The sequence below is a fragment of the Coregonus clupeaformis genome, chromosome 24 (assembly GCF_020615455.1).
Source record: "Coregonus clupeaformis isolate EN_2021a chromosome 24, ASM2061545v1, whole genome shotgun sequence".
NCBI classification, from domain to species: Eukaryota; Metazoa; Chordata; class Actinopteri; order Salmoniformes; family Salmonidae; genus Coregonus; species Coregonus clupeaformis.
The window spans coordinates 15,914,818-15,927,518 of record NC_059215.1 but is presented as its reverse complement, the minus strand read 5'-3'; the positions used below and the strand labels follow the sequence as shown (position 1 = coordinate 15,927,518).

General features: G+C 41.8%; 1 protein-coding gene across 1 annotated transcript in view; it reads left to right on the top strand.

Annotated features, from left to right (window-relative positions):
• Positions 1–1,865, top strand: part of LOC121587361 (filamin-A-like) — a 203,592-nt gene extending 201,727 nt beyond the window's left edge. The window contains exon 47 of the mRNA XM_045206810.1: positions 1–1,865. This exon is cut by the window's left edge and continues 337 nt beyond it. The gene's annotated coding sequence lies outside the window, so the exon portion shown is untranslated.
• Positions 1,866–12,701: the final 10,836 nt, after the last annotated feature.

Below are 12,701 nucleotides of genomic sequence, written 5' to 3'. Positions count from 1 at the left end.
AATTTTAGTTTTACGTTTTCTGAGCAATAAATAAATGTTATTTAAATGTTTTATTGTTGGCCGCATGTTGCAGACTCCTGGTCTAGACCAATCAGATTTAACCATACCAATGTGAATTCAGAACCCTCAAAACTAGCACTTTGTCTAGACCAATCAGAACGCCCCAAATCACTGTCTAACCAATCACCAATTACAACCTTCCAAACTCATACACCATAACCCAAAACAAACAATAATGCATAAACACAACCAATCAGAACCCCCCCTCCCCCTTTTATTACTGTAACTAGCTTAGCAACATTTCCCCACGCAGTGTTTAGCTGTGTGCTAGTGCTAGCCTAGAATAGCATAGTGTATAGGTATAGGGGTTTGCCTAGCGTAGCATAGTATAATGGTATAGGGATTAGCATAATGCTAGTCCAGTGTGTTCATGATGCTAATTTTAACACATTTGTTTAGCTGCTGCTAGTGTGGCCTGGTGTTAGCTCGTCTTAACCATAACAATAATGAAAGTGAGGATAGGTTAATAACTGCTAGTGTCGGGTTTACGACCTGTAATAATGTGTTAACATAACAATAGTAAAACACAGCCGTATAACGTCACTGCTGCCACATGTTTTAAAGGTGTAACTAGCACCACTGCAGTAACTGACTGACCCAGTTATAACTGCATCTTACTGCATATTGACTAGCATCAAAGTAGTAATAACTCAAGTATTAATGTCCATGTTACTATTATTATACAGTTATGAATAACTGTAGTGTGGATGTGATGTCCCGATGTTGCTAGTATTGAGTGATAACTGTCACAGTAATAACCGTAATGTTAGTAATATTGAGTAATAACTGTAATGTTAGTAATGTTGAGTAATAACTGTAATGTTAGTAATGTTGAGTAATAACTGTAATGTTAGTAATGTTGAGTAATAACTGTAATGTTAGTAATGTTGAGTAATAACCGTAATGTTAGTAATATTGAGTAATAACTGTAATGTTAGTCATGTTGAGTAATAACTGTAATGTTAGTCATGTTGAGTAATAACCGTAATGTTAGTAATGTTGAGTAATAACCGTAATGTTAGTAATATTGAGTAATAACTGTAATGTTAGTCATGTTGAGTAATAACTGTAATGTTAGTCATGTTGAGTAATAACTGTAATGTTAGTCATGTTGAGTAATAACTGTAATGTTAGTCATGTTGAGTAATAACTGTAATGTTAGTCATGTTGAGTAATAACTGTAATGTTAGTCATGTTGAGTAATAACTGTAATGTTAGTCATGTTGAGTAATAACTGTAATGTTAGTCATGTTGAGTAATAACTGTAATGTTAGTCATGTTGAGTAATAACTGTAATGTTGAGTAATAACTGTAATGTTAGTAATGTTGAGTAATTCTGTAATGTTAGTAATGTTGAGTAATAACTGTCATGTTAGTAATGTTGAGTAATAACTGTAATGTTAGTCATGTTGAGTAATAACTGTAATGTTAGTCATGTTGAGTAATAACTGTAATGTTAGTCATGTTGAGTAATAACTGTAATGTTAGTAATGTTGAGTAATAACTGTAATGTTAGTAATGTTGAGTAATAACTGTAATGTTAGTAATGTTGAGTAATAACTGTAGTGTTAGTAATGTTGAGTAATAACTGTAATGTTAGTAATGTTGAGTAATAACTGTAATGTTAGTAATGTTGAGTAATAACTGTACTGTTAGTAATGTTGAGTAATAACTGTAATGTTAGTAATGTTGAATAATAACTGTCTCAGTAATTCCAGAACAAAAAATTACCTTGTCTGTTAAAGGACTTTAAAGTGTTGTAAGACATACAGTATTTTAATACACAATAAAGATGTCTAAGTATATTTCTGTCAAGGTAAATGTGGTTGTCTTTTTCCCCTCCGAACACACACACACACACACACTAGACTAGAGACATCACACACACACACACACACTAGAGACATCACACACAGGATACATGTGAACACCAGATATAAATAAGGCTTCAGAAAGTAGTAGCCTAGTAGCAGTTCATCTGTTGCCAAAGGAAAATATATTATATTATCACCAAAACAAATGTAATTTAACGTGTCAGTGTTGAAGGCAACAACTGCTAAATCTGAGTAATAAAAGGCACCCTATTTTCTTATATAGTGCACTACTTTTGACCAGGCACAGCCCTACAACAAACACACTGATGAAGTTTAGCATTTATTCAAATTCATAAACATTTTACAAAAACAGTGATTTCAAATGACAAAAACTAAGATGGGAACATGGAAAGCCAAGCTAGATACGGATATGATCTGCCTACTGCTCTAGTAACAGTTACAAAGACAGTTAGCACTTAGCGCTGATACTACAACAACCCTAGCATTACAAAGACAATTAGCAGTGATGACACTAGCATGTGGTTGTTAGCATGTGTTGTTTTAGCAATAGGAAAAGTGTCTGCGATGCTAGGGTAAGGTTAGCGGTAGCCTGCTAGCTGCAGCCTGTGGAGTTTAGGGTTAGCGGTAGTTAGCGGTAGAGTGTGTGTTTGTGTCCGTGGCTCCAGTGGGTGGGTGTGTATCTCCTTCACTGTGTCAGACAGACACACAGACACCTCTGATACCTGCTGCTGTCACACCCTGATGTGGTTCACCTGTCTTTGTGATTGTCTCCACCCCCCTCCAGGTATCACCCATCTTCCCCATTATCCCCTGTGCATTCATACCTGTGTTCTCTGTCTGTTGCCTGTTCGTCTCGTCAAGCCTACCAGCGTTTTTCCCAAACTCCTGTTTTGCTCTAGCCCGTTTTCCAGTTTTTCCTGGTTTTTACCATTCTGCCTATCCTGACCCTGAGCCTGCCTGCCGTTCTGTACCTTGTGACACTGTTCTGGATTACCGACCTCTGCCTGCCCCGACCCTGAGCCTGCCTGCAGTTTCTGTAATTTTCGGACTCTGCTCTGGATTACTGACCTTGAGCTGTCGTTTTCCTGCCCCCTGTTTTTGTAAATAAACTTTTGCTATTTCGAACTGTCTGCATCTGGGTCTTATCCTGAGTCGTGATAGTACGAACTGGCCATGACTGATCCAGCAGACTCAGACCAGCTCTGCAACGCCGTCTCCTCCCAGGGAGCCACACCGTCTCCTCCCAGGGAGCCACACCGTGTCCTCCCAAGGAGCCACCATTGGAAGACACGAGGAGCTACTTCATGGTCTTATGGAACGCCAGGACCATGCCTTCAACACATTGCTGGATTCCGTGGATTATCTGTGAGGCAGCCCGCCACTACAGTAACCCCCCAGGCGTTTCTCCCCAATCAACCCCGGCTTCCCAAGAACCCTGCTTACCTCCTCCGGAGCGCTATGCTGGAGATCCCGGATCCTGCCGGGCGTTTCTCTCCCAGTGTTCTCTCATCTTTGAGCTGCAGCCCTCTTCATTTCCCTTAGATCGTTCGAGGATAGCGTACGTGATAACGCTGATGTCCGGGAGGGCTCTTGCCTGGGCTATGGCAGTGTGGGAGCAACAATCCAACGTTTCCCTCAGACTGGAGGAGTTTGTGGCGGAGGTACGTAAAGTGTTAGATTCTCCGTTGTCCGGGAGAGAGGCAGCTCGTAAGCTGCTCCAACTACGTCAGGATTCCCGTAGTGTGGCAGACTACGCAGTGGATTTTCACACGTTGGCAGCTAAGAGTGCCTGGAACCCAGAAACCCTGTTCGACGTGTTCCTTCACAGATTATGGGAGGTGATTAAAGACGAGCTCGCAGCCCGGGAGCTGCCCCTGGACCTCGACTCCCTCATCGCCTTGACCATCAGGATCGATGGGCAGCTACGGGAACATAGGAGGGAGAGGGAAACAGTTCCCTGTCGCCGACGCTCGTCCTCGATTTCCACCTCGCCTCAGAGGAATCCCGGAAATCCCCAAAGTCCACATTTCCGAGTGGATCCGTTGTCGCCCAAGTTCTCTCGGAGGTCACCGAGGGCTGTGGAGTCGTCTCCTCCGGAGCCCATGCAACTGGGCAGGGCTAGATTGTCTCCTGCTGATCGCTTACGCAGACTAAACACCCAGAGCTGTCTGTATTGTGGAGCTACGGGACATTTTTTATCTACCTGCCCATTAAAGAACCAGGCTCATCAAATAGGTACTAGTACGCTAGTGAGCCATATGGGGAGTTTCCCATCATCCATTTATCGTACCCATCTCCATGCTACCCTGTTGTGGGGTGACCGGTCCAAATCTCTCCGGATGCTCATTGACTCTGGGGCCGACGAGAGCTTTATGGACGCTACCCTGGTGTCGGAGCTGGGAATCTCCACACAATCCCTCTCCTTCCCATGGACGTCAGAGTGTTGGATGGACGCTCTATTGGCAGAGTCACCCACACTACGTTTCCCATTAACCTGAGAGTGTCGGGTAATCACAGTGAGTCTATTTAGTTCCTGCCCATTGAATCCCTCATGCACCTGTGGTTTTGGGGGTTTCCTGGCTCCAGAGGCACAATCCTCTGATCGACTGGGCAGGCTTGGGAAAAGTCTGGACCCTCTGCCATTCCCGCGGAGTACCAGGACCTCCGGAAGGTTTTCAGCAAGGCCCGTGCCACCTCGCTTCCTCCGCATCAGCCCTATGACTGTGCCATCGACCTTCTCCCGGGTACTACACCGCCTCGGGGGTGGCTTTATTCCCTGTCAGGTCCAGAGACCAAGGCGATGGAGACGTACACTACCGGTCAAAAGTTTTAGAACACCTACTCATTCAAGGGCTTTTCTTTATTTTTACTATTTTCTATATTGTATAATAATAGTGAAGACATCAAAACTATGAAATAACACATATGGAATCATGTAGTAACCACAAAAGTGTTAAACAAATCAACCAGCTTCACCTGGAATGCTTTTCCAACAATCTTGAAGGAGTTCCCACATATGCTGAGCACTTGTTGGCTGCTTTTCCTTCACTCTGCGGTCCGACTCATCCCAAACCATCTCAAGTTGGTTGAGGTCGGGGGATTGTGGAGTTCAGGTCATCTGATGTAGCACTCAATCACTCTCCTTCTTGGTAAAATAGCCCTAACACAGCCTGGAGGTGTGTTGGGTCATTGTCCTGTTGAAAAACAAATGATAGTCCCACTAAGCCCAAACCAGATGGGATGGCATATCGCTGCTGTCTGTGATATATTTAGAATTCAAGGCACACTTAACCAGCATGGCTACCACAGCATTCTGGACTCCAGACCAAATTGAACAGTTGATGTTGAGATGTGTCTGTTACTTGAACTCTGTGAAGTATGTATTTGGGCTGCAATTTCTGAGGCTAGTAACTCTTATGAACTTATCCTCTGCAGCAGAGGTAACTCTGGGTCTTCCATTCCTGTGACGGTCCTCATGAGAGCCAGTTTCAACATAGCGCTTGATAATTTTTACGACTGCACTTGAAGAAACTTTCAAAGTTCTTGACATTTTCCGTACTGACTGACCTTCATGTCTTAAAGTAATGATGGACTGTCGTTTCTCTTTGCTTATTTGAGCTGTTCTTGCCATAATATGGACTTGGTCTTTTACCAAATAGGGTTGTCTTCTGTATACCCCCCTACCTTGTCACAACACAACTGATTGGCTCAAACACATTAAGAAGGAAATAAATTCCACAAATTAACTTTTAAGAAGGCACACCTGTTAATTGAAATGCATTCCAGGTGACTACCTCGTGAAGCTGGTTGAGAGAATGCCAAGAGTGTGCAAAGCTGTCATCAAGGCAAATGGCAGCTATTTGAAGAATCTCAAATAAAAAATACATTTAGATTTGTTTAACACTTTTTGGGTTACAACATGATTCCATATGTGTTATTTCATAGTTTTGATGTCTTCACTATTATTCTACAATGTAGAAAATAGTAAAAAATCAAAAAAAATTATTGAATGGGTAGGTGTTCTAAAACTTTTGACCGGTAGTGTACATTGAGGAATCCCTGGCTGCAGGGGGTATCCGTCCTTCTGCCTCCCCCGACAAAACCTTGCGTCCGTGGCCTGAATGGCATCATGGTTAATAACCGTTACCCATTTCCATTCATTGCCTCTGCTTTCGAGCCTCTCCAGGGGGCACTACGAATACCTGGTGATGCCATTCAGACTGACCAATGCTCCTGCTGTGTTCCAGGCCCTGGTAAACAACCTTCTCTGGGACATGTTGAACCGGTTCGTATTCGTCTTCCTTGATGACGTCCTCGTGTTTTCCCACATCAGTCAGGCAAGTCCTCCAACGTCTTCTGGAGAACCAGCTGTTCGTCAAAGCGGAAACATTTGAATTCCATCCTTCCACCATCTCCTTCCTTGGACACATCATAGCTGCAGGCAACATACAGATGGATCCTGAAAAGGTGAGAGTGGTGGTGGATTGGCAGAAACCCACCTCCTGTGTGCAGCTCCAGCACCAGGGCTTCCAGGGCTTCCCCCCTGTCAGTTTACATACGTTTCCCATGGTCCATAGTATTTATATTAACCCTCTGATTACAATGAAGAGCAAGACGTGCCGCTCTGTTCTGGGTCAGCTGCTGCTTAACTAGGTCTTTCTTAGCAGCACTTGACCATCTGACTGGACAATAATCAAGATAAGATCAAACTAGAGCCTGCAGGACTTGCTTTGTGGAGTGTGGTGTCAAAAAAGCAGAGCATCTCTTTATTACGGACAGACCTTTCCCCATTTTTACAACCATTGAATCTATATGTTTTGACCATGACAGTTTACAATCTAAGGTAACTCCAAGTAATTTAGTCTCCTCAACTTGTTCAACAGCCACACCATTCATTACCAGATTCAGCTGAGGTCTAGAGCTTAGGGAATGATTCGTACCAAATACAATGCTCTTAGCTTTAGAGATGTTCAGGACCAGTTTATTACTGGCCATCTGTTCCGAAACTAACTGCAACTCTTTGTTAAGGGTTTCAGTGATTTCATTAGCTGTGGTTGCTGATGCATACATGGTTGAAACATCAGCATACATGGACACACATGCTTTTGTTAATGCCAGTGCCAGGTCATATGCTAAAAATAGAGAAGCGTAGAGGGCCTAGAGAGCTGCCCTGCGGTACACCACACTTTACATATTTGATATGAGAGAAACTTCCTTTAACGAAAACCCTCAGTTCTATTAGATAGATAGCGCTGAATCCACGATATGGCAGAGGTTGAAAAGCCATATCACAAGTTTTCTCAACAACAGGTTATGGTCAATAATATCAAAGGCTGCACTGAAATGTAACAGTACAGCTCCCGCTATCTTCTTATTATCAATTCCTTTAAACCAATCATCAGTCATTTGTGTCAGTGCAGTACATGTTGAGTGCCCTACTCTATAAGCAAGCTGAAAATTCTGTTGTTAATTTGTTTACAGAGAAATAGCATTGCATTTGGTCAAACACAAATCAGTTTGGCAGTAAGCTGATAGGTCAGCTGTTAGAACCAGTAAAAGCCGTTTTACCATTCTTGGGTAGTGGAATGACTTTGGCTTCCCTCCAGGCCTGAGGACAAAGACTTTCCTCTAGGCTCAGATTAAAGATATGACAGATAAGAGTGGCCATAGAGTCAGCTACCATCCTCAGTAGCTTTCCATCTAAGTTGTAAATGCCAGGAGGTTTGTCATTGTTGATCGATAATTGTTCCACATCTCCCACACTAACGTTACGAAATTCTAACTTACAATGCTTTTCTTTAATTATTATTTATGGCTCACTGTTCGTTGTTGGCATTTCCTGCCTAAGTTTGCCCACTTTGCCAATGAAGTAATCATTGAAATAACTGTAAACATCAAATGGTTTTGTGATGAATAAGCCATCTGATTCGATGAAAGATGGAGTTGAATTTTTCTTTCTGCCCATAATTTCATTTAAAGTATTTTTCCATCATTCTTTATATCATTGATCTTGGCTTCATAATACAGTTAGTTATTTTTGTTGAGTTTAGTCACATAATTTCTCTATTTGCAGTAAGTCAGCCAGTCAGATGTGCAGCCAGACTTATTAGCCACTCCTTTTGCCCCGTCTCTTTCAACCAGACAGTTTTTCAGTTCCTCATCAATCAATGGAGCCTTAACAGCTCTAACAGTCAGTTTCTTAACAGGTGCATGTTGATCAATAATTGGAAAAAGCAATTTCATAAATTCATCCAGTTCAGCGTCTGGATGCTCCTTATTAATCAGATCAAACCAACAAATGCTTTTTCATTATCCACATATGAGTCACAGCAAAATCTTTTGTATGATCTCTTATACACTATTTTAGGCCCAGCTGTTGGAACTTTGGCTTTCCTGGATATAGCCACTATATTGTGATCACTGCATCCAATGGGTACGGATACAGCTTTAGAACAAAGTTCTACAGTATTAGTAAAAATGTGATCAATACATGTGGATGATCTTGTTCCTGTAGTGTTTGTAAACACCCTGCTAGGTTGATTAGTAACCTGAACCAAATTTTCAGGCACTGTTTACAGTGAGGAGCTTCCTCTTGAGCGGACAGCTTGATGAAAACCAGTCAATATTCAGGTCCCCAAGAACGTAGACCTCTCTGTTTACATCACATACACTATCAAGCATTTCACACACATTATTTAGCTACTGACTGTTAGCACTTGGTGGCCTAAAGCAACACCCCAAAAGAAAAGGCTTTAGATGTGCCAAGTGAATCTGCAACCACAACACTTCAATAATACTTGACAAAAGATATTCTCTAAGCATTACAGGGATATGGCTCTGAATAAATACAGCAGCACCTCCCCCATAAGCATTCCTGTCTCTTCTTTAGATGGTATATCCTTGTATTGCTACTGGTCAGTGCCTTTTATGATGAGGGAGGACGATTTTCTTTTTCATGAGCATGGCCTTATATCTATTACAGCATGTTGGATGACTGTCATTCATATTCCATTCACCCAGCTCAATGTAACAGCGATAGGTTTAGGCTACTACATAATACTCAAATTTTCCTTTTACCCATCATGAGGTTGCTACAAACTAGCCTATGAATGAGAGTTTACAATGTAGGTACACACAGGTCCAGATAAATATTTGAGATGACAGTGACACATGGACAGACCGTGACATTCAATACCGCCTCTCACACTCTTGCCTGCATCTATCTGATCTAGGGTGTAATCATTAGTCCAACAGTTGCAAACGAGAGTTTCTATCGGACAAATTCAGGTATTTGTATCCCCGTTTCGTTTGCTTCCGTTTAAGAAACGTTTTTCAACAGAATCAGTGGAATGAATACACCCCTGATCACGCATAAACACAGATCACTTTCATAGCAGCCACGTTGTATTCCCTCTCGCCTCTATGCACTCTCCTCCTCCTCACCTTTTCCCTTCGTTTGTGGACTTCAATGAACACCACATCAGCTGTATGTGACCAGGTGAAAAAAACGTTCTAAGCCAAACCATATCATAACCGCTACACACAGCCTACATCGTAGTCACCATATCAGCTAAAGTAACGTCATAGTCAGCATAGCTAATAGAACTAGCGTGTTAGTAAACTGGCTACAATCATGCAGTAACGTTACAGTGTACAGTCAGTAAGCAGTTACACCGGCGGGCCCCGGTGGCAATAAATTAATAAAACCAAAAGCTTACCTTGACTTGGAAGAGTTCCAGTGTTGTGTTGGATAGTCATAGCCAGCTAGCTAACATAGCATCCCTCTGTTTGAGCCTAGTGTTTGAGGAACTAAACTAGCCAGCTGCATTTGCTAGCTAAGTAAGTGAAACTGAAAGTGAAAAAAAATGACAATCTCTCTCTCTTGCTTCTCCTTGCTTCTCCTTCATTTTTGAATAAATTAATTTGTTCAAAACTGTTCAACTATTGTCTTTCTCTCTCTTTCTGTCAACTACTCACCACATGTTATGCAGTGCAGTGCTAGTTAGCTGTAGCTTATGCTTTCAGTACTAGATTAATTATCTGATCCTTTGATTGGGTGGACAACATGTCAGTTCATGCTGCAAGAGCTCTGATAGGTTGGAGTTCTCACCCCCTTCCTCCGGAAGTTGTCATAATTACTGTGTAAGTCTATGGAAGGGGGTGAGAACCATGAGCCTCCTAGGTTTTGTATTGAAGTCAACATACCAAGAGGAGGATGGAAGCTAGCTGTCCTCCGGCTACACCATGGTGCTACCCTACAGAGTGCTGTTGAGGCTACTGTAGACCTTCATTGCAAAACACTGTGTTTTAATCAATTATTTGGTGATGTGAATATATTTAGTATAGTGTTATCTAAAAAGGATAACTTTTTCAATGTTTTACCATTTTATTTTTATGAAATTCACTTAGGAGGATGGTCCTCCCCTTCCTCCTCTGAGGAGCCTCCACTGCTCTGAATATATACAGCAACACCTCCCCCATAAGCATTCCTGTCTCTTCTATAGATGTTATATCCTTGTATTGTTACTGCTGTATCATCAAATGAATTATCTAAGTGAGTCTCAGAAATGGCTAATATATGAATGTTATTGATTTCATTAACCTTATTTCTAATGCTACATATATTAATATGGGCTATTTTCAGCCCTTTCCTGGGCAGCTTATCAGAGATAGACATAATATGGAAAAGAGCAAACAAAGCAAGAGAAAAAGGATAAGTTCTTTCCTCTTCTGGCGAACAGCTTCCGGATAGTCCTCATTGAGGAAGATATACGTTCCTCTCAAGTTCCTGGCTCTTTCCAGAACAGCTACCTTGTCCTTGAACCTCAGGAACTTGACCACTATCGGCCTGGGCCTGTCACCTGGGCCGGTGGTGGGTTTTCCAGTCCTGTGGGCCCGCTCCACCTCAATCTTCCTGTGGTCCATCTTCAATTTCTCAGAGATCATTTCCCTCACTTTGTCCTCAGACTCCGTCCAGGTCTCATGTGGAGATTCTGCATTTCCGTCCAGAACCATGTTGTTACGCTTTAATTCTCCTTCCGTCATTGTTATCATGGATTCCCAACAAAACTGATGTCCTCTCTCAATGATTTACAGATTGCTGTCATCTTGCCATTCTCCTGTTTAAACTCATCGAGCTGACCCTGGGAGAACTGCAAACTGTTCTTCAGTTCCTGGACCTCTCTGGTCAGGTCGTCCACCAGTATTTGGACAAAGCACTTGAAGCTATTTTCTTGTTGTTGTAACAACTGCTTTTAGAACTATTTTTGTTTGTTTAAAAGATCCTTCACCTGTGTGTGTATATAGTGTGTGTGTATATATAGTGTGTGTGTATGTATAGTGTGTGTGTGTATGTATAGTGTGTGTATGTATAGTGTGTGTGTGTGTGTATAGTGTGTGTGTGTATATAGTGTGTGTGTATATAGTGTGTGTATATAGTGTGTGTGTATATAGTGTGTGTATGTATAGTGTGTGTGTGTATGTATAGTGTGTGTGTGTATAGTGTGTGTGTATATAGTGTGTGTATATAGTGTGTGTGTATATAGTGTGTGTATGTATAGTGTTTGTGTGTATGTATAGTGTGTGTGTGTGTGTATAGTGTGTGTATGTATAGTGTGTGTGTGTGTGTATAGTGTGTGTATGTATAGTGTGTGTGTATGTATATAGTGTGTGTATATATAGTGTGTGTGTATGTATAGTGTGTGTGTGTATATAGTGTGTGTGTATATAGTGTGTGTATATAGTGTGTGTGTATATAGTGTGTGTATGTATAGTGTGTGTGTGTATGTATAGTGTGTGTGTGTATAGTGTGTGTGTGTGTGTGTGTATAGTGTGTGTATGTATAGTGTGTGTGTGTATGTATAGTGTGTGTGTGTGTGTATAGTGTGTGTATGTATAGTGTGTGTGTGTGTGTATAGTGTGTGTGTGTATATAGTGTGTGTGTATATAGTGTGTGTATATAGTGTGTGTGTATATAGTGTGTGTATGTATAGTGTGTGTGTGTATGTATAGTGTGTGTGTGTATAGTGTGTGTGTATATAGTGTGTGTATATAGTGTGTGTGTATATAGTGTGTGTATGTATAGTGTGTGTGTGTATGTATAGTGTGTGTGTGTGTGTGTATAGTGTGTGTATGTATAGTGTGTGTGTGTGTGTATAGTGTATGTATAGTGTGTGTGTGTGTGTGTATAGTGTGTGTGTATATATAGTGTGTGTATATATAGTGTGTGTATATAGTGTGTGTATGTATAGTGTGTGTATATATAGTGTGTGTGTATATAGTGTGTGTATGTATAGTGTGTGTGTATATAGTGTGTGTATGTATAGTGTGTGTGTGTATGTATAGTGTGTGTGTGTGTGTGTATAGTGTGTGTGTATAGTGTGTGTATATAGTGTGTGTGTGTATAGTGTGTGTGTATATAGTGTGTGTATGTAAAGTGTTGCAGGCTGTCAGTAGCTTGTGGACAGTAAAGAAGGTGTGCGAGTCTGTATATACCATGTTGCAGGCGATGACCAGCCTATGGAGAGTGCTGAAGGGTGTTGGAGGGTCTGTGTACTGTGTTGCAGGCGGTGCTGAGTGTGATCTGAGGCTTGGAGGGTCTTTGTACCATGTTGAGGCGGTGCTGAGTGTGATCTGAGGCTGGGAGGGTCTGTGTACCATGTTGAGGCGGTGCTGAGTGTGATCTGAGGTTGGGAGGGTCTGAGTTCCGTGTTGCAGGCGGTGCTGAGTGTGATCTGAGGCTGGGAGGGTCTGTGTACCATGTTGAGGCGGTGCTGAGTGTGATCTGAGGTTGGGAGGGTCTGAGTT